Genomic DNA, 5,000 nt, shown 5'->3' with positions numbered 1-5,000 from the left:
TGACTATCTTTCGAATTATGACTGCCACAGTCAGATGCAAAAATCCGGAAGTCGCCGCCGATGTGTGTGTTGGGCTTAATCGCTTTGGATCCGCTTCGCATGCTCTCGAAGCCAACACAAAGCGTGCATCCGAGGAGTGGGTCGGGTTGCTTCTTGCTTGCTTGTGGGACGCGAAGATTTGAGCTGCGCTGAGCCTGTGGAAGCAGCTGTATTTAAAAACCCAATATTTGAAGTGCTAACAACAAATGATGTGCCAGATTGCCAAACATATATTTTTTTTAAAGCAGTGGAGCCTACTTGTAGATATAATCCGCATATTGACATCGGCCTCCGCCGTAAAACTTCAAAGGTGAGGAATAACTTCGCTCACTTACTGCGACTTCATGCTCGTCTGACGACGATGTGGGCAAACGCTAATGGTCTTCTTTGAAAAAAAAAAAAAAAAAAAAAAAAATATCACGATGGCATGAGCACCATCGCCTCGCAACCAGGACGCGATGCGACCTCAACGGAATGGAGCGCAGTAGTTCAGTAGTCTGAGAAGTATACAGCTTGTGGCTATAAGTTAAAATAGGTAACGAGCAGTAATGAGGTTATTCTTAGTATTAGTTTGCGGTCCCCAAGGATCGAGGGACCTGACGCTGATGTACTGTGACCATGTATCCCTCGCAGTCCCTTCCACATGCACTTTGCCCTTCCTTCCTTACTGTTCTCGCTGGGTTTTCCTTGACGTGGGGATCAATAAGGACTTGTGTTAAATTCCTAGAGACTCGCATTCTTTAGCATTAACAAGCCTACATAATTGCCATACTTAGTCTATACCTTGCAATTCTGTGTGACCTCTCTTTGCTGTGTGCCATCTTGCACGCACACCGCTTCTCCCTCCCTCCCCTCTCTCACGCCCCTCGCCGAGCCATAACGCCCGCGATCCCTCTCCAGAGAACCTCTTTCGCGGATCACTTGTGAAGAGCCTCTCATGTGTCGGAGAAAAGGGTAAGGAAGTGCCGGGGATATGTCCAAGCACTCGTGGGAGGGGAGGGAGGAAGGAGAGAAAGAGAGAGGGAGAGAGAAAGATAAAAAAAAAAGAGAGAGAGAGAGAGAGAGAGAGAGAGAGAGAGAGAGAGAGAGAGAGAGAGAGAGAGAGAGAGAGAGAGAGAGAGAGAGAGAGAGAGAGAGAGAGAGAGAAAGAGAGAGAGAGAGAGAGAGAGAGAGAGAAAGAGATAGAGAGGCAGATAGAAACAGAAACAACGACAGACAGACAAATGCAGAGAGAAAGGGAGGGAGTTATTAATTATATACACATGCATGCACGCATACATACATTCATGCGGTGTGTGTGTCATATATATATATATATATATATTGAGAGAGAGAGAGAGCGAGAGAGAGAGAGAGAGAGAGAGAGAGAGAGAGAGAGAGAGAGAGAGAGAGAGAGAGAGAGAGAGAGAGAGAGAGAGAGAGAGAGAGAGAGAGAGAGAGAGAGAGAGATTTGTTGCCTAGACCCGCCGTCCGATGTGTGTGAGGTCGGGGGGAGAGGTAAGCGAAGCAACCTGACGCTATGAGGAAAAGGACCCCCCTCTCCCCCTTCCTCCCCTCACCCCGACACATGTGGTCAGCAGGAGTCCGCGCCTCTGCTGAGTCGCCGCGTTTCCCCACGCCGTTCGACCTCTCTGCTATGAATCAGCCGTATCAGTTTCCCACGACACCTTCCGCCACATTCAGTCTAGGACTTTGCTGACCAATATCCAAATGTCCTTTCCCGTCAGCAATTATTCTTTATGTATGTCTGTAATTTGCTAATGCTGTGAAGGGTCGAGCGGGCATGGGTATAGTATGTGGAAATGTTAGGGTTAGGTTAGAGATTGTTGTAGCGGCATCTAGTGTCTCTTGCCGTATTAATAACACCGACTACCGAATTGCAAACAGTGACGTTATGAATAGTAATAATAGTGAAGATAATAATGCTGTCTTGAATATTAAAGTTATGTCAATGATAATACTGACTGTAATAATGGAAATGTAGCAATAATTGAGCAGGAGAATGTTAAAAACAATAATAGCTGTGATTATAATATTAACAAAAAACATAATTATTCATACAAAAAAACTTTCCAAGAATGAAAGGCGAGTAGTCTAAAATGATGCGAAGGTGAATATAAAATTACAGCTGAAGGAACCCGCTTCCTGTTTCTCGTTAGGCCCTTTTCTCTCGCGCTCTCTCGCTCCCTCCTTGCTCGTGTGCACATCGAGTCGCCGCCGCTCCGCATCCCCCAGTCTGTCCCGAAGTTCCCTTCCTGCTTCCCGGTCGTCCCCTCCCCCCCTCCCCCCGCCCCCACTCGAGCTCTCCTGCCTCTCCCTGTGAGGACGGCAGGACGGGCCCACATGTTCCCTTAAAATAGACCCTTCAAGCGCCCCTCCACCCTTGCGCGAGCGGCCGCCAGAGGCCGTGTGCGGAATGCATGGGCTGCTGTGGGTGGCATGGGCGGGGAGGGGGGGCGTGATGAGCGGTTCGATGCGTGTTGGGTGATGAACGGGTACGTGTAGACATACCACTTGCAACAAACTTGGTTTGCGATGCGTAAATAAATAAATAAAAAGATAATAAATAAATAAATAAAAAATACACATATGTGATAAAGGCATATAAATATATATATATGTATACATATACAGATTGTGTGTGTATGTATGTATGTATTAATACATATATACATGTATACACATACGCACACATATATATAGCTAGTATTCATATATATATATATATATATATATATATATATATATATATGTATATATTTATTTATTTATCTATTTATTTATTTATTTATATATACGCACACATATACATATATATACTCTCTCTCTCTCTCTCTCTCTCTCTCTCTCTCTCTCTCTCTCTCTCTCTCTCTCTCTCTCTCTCTCTCCTCTCTCTCTCTCTCTCTCTCTCTCTCTCTCTCTCTCTCTCTCTCTCTCTCTCTCTCTCTCTCTCTCTCTCTCTCTCTCTCTCTCTCTCTCCCTCTCTCTCTCTCTCTCTCTCTCTCTCTCTCTCTCTCTCTCTCTCTCTCTCTCTCTCTCTCTCTCTCTCTCTCTCTCTCTCTCTCTCCCTCTCTCTCTCTCTCTCTCTCTCTCTCTCTCTCTCTCTCTCTCTCTCTCTCTCCCTCTCTCTCTCTCTCTCTCTCTCTCTCTCTCTCTCTCTCTCTCTCTCTCTCTCTCTCTCTCTCTCTCTCTCTCTCTCTCTCTCTCTCTCTCTCCCTCTCTCTCTCTCTCTTCCGCCCACATAAATAATAATGATAATAATAATAATGATAATCATAGTAATAATATTAATAACAATAATAATAACAATGATAGTAGTGATAACAAAAATAATAATAATAATAAGAAGAAGAAGAACGACAGCAATAATAATAATTATAACAACAACAACACGAGTAATAACAATCATGATACAAATAATACAGTCATCCTTTAGTCCATGCGCAGGAATTCACACACTAAGCAGACAGAGCGAGAGCGAGATAAGGGTAAGACAGAGCGGACTTCTGGAGGTGCCACAGAGGTTAATCTTAGCCACGTCCGGGAGCGGTGGCGTGTGGGGTTAAGGGGAGGAAGGAGATGGAGGGCGCGATGCATACATAACCAAAGAGGGTTGCGTGCTGGGGATACAGTGCCTGCGGTTGTCCATAGCTCATACGTACCCACGTTATTATGCCTGTAGATAGCATTATTGTTGTGGGTTGCCAATACTATTTTTTTATCGTAGTACTGTTATAAGTAGATCTATGTATGCAACTTATGACTGTGATTGTAATTAATTTTATCATCACAGACATTATTGCTAAAATGTTTATCATTATTGGTGGTGATATGGTTGGTTTGGTTGCTGTTATTATTGATGTCGTCTTCACTATTACTATTGTTATTATTTATATGATTATATTTGTTATATCTATATTATTACTATTGTTATTATTATCATTATTATTATTATCATTATTGTAATTATTATCATTATTGTTATTATTATTATTATTATTATTATTATTATTATTATTATTATTATTATCATCATTATTATTGTTGTTGTTATTATCATTATTATTATTATTATTATTATCATTATCATTATTAACCTTTACTAAGGTGGTAGTGATTTGTAGTTATTCTTATTCTTATTCTTCTTATTATTGTTGTTGTTGTTGGTATTTGTTATTATTATTATCATTATTATTGTTATTATTATCATTATTATTATTGTTGTTGTTGTTGTTGTTGTTGTTGCTGCTGTTGTTCTTGTTATTATTATTAATTATTATTATCATTATTGTCACCATTATTGTTGTTATTATCATAGCTATTGTTATTATTATTGGTCTTGCTATCATCATCATCATCATTTTTACAATTAATTATTACTACTTATATTCTAATTATTAATATTATTATCATCTTCACTTTATTACTACTTTCATAATTAGACTTGATATCATCGCAGGTGCTATTACTACTACTTCTACTACTACTATTACTACTACTATTAATCCTATTACTACTATTACTACTACTAATGTTATGATTACTTCTGCTACTACTACTACTAAAACTCATACCCTCAGCTTGTCTTTTGTAATAGAATTGCGTTGCTATAGTCTCTTGCTGAAAGTGCTGGCCAGCGAGCAGAAAAGGGAAGCGTAGGGCAAGCAGGGAAGCGGGAGGGTCAGCCGTGCCAGTTGGCAGAAGAGCGCTGCTAGTCTGGTGCAAGGGGGTGGGGGTGGGGAAAGGGGGCAAGGGGCCATTCAGCACTCCCAGGGAAGCTGGCAATTGTCACCTTCGTGCATCAGTGGTTGATTCAGTGTAAACGGAGAGAGGACGACCTCTACCGCGGGTGCCTTTGCCACAAGAAAGCGAAAATAAACGAGATAACAGCGGCCGCAAGGCAGAACTAAAAATAAATAGTCTTCGGTCTTGCACCGACTCCCGGGGTTCGGTCTTGGGTC

General features: G+C 41.7%; 1 protein-coding gene across 2 annotated transcripts in view; it reads left to right on the top strand.

The window, feature by feature from the left end:
• Positions 1–5,000, top strand: part of LOC125028575 (homeobox protein TGIF2-like) — a 34,072-nt gene that overhangs the window by 13,553 nt on the left and 15,519 nt on the right. The window lies entirely within an intron of this gene.

Source organism: Penaeus chinensis, chromosome 9, assembly GCF_019202785.1.
Source record: "Penaeus chinensis breed Huanghai No. 1 chromosome 9, ASM1920278v2, whole genome shotgun sequence".
Lineage (NCBI taxonomy): Eukaryota > Metazoa > Arthropoda > Malacostraca > Decapoda > Penaeidae > Penaeus > Penaeus chinensis.
This window is presented reverse-complemented; position numbering and strand designations above follow the sequence as displayed.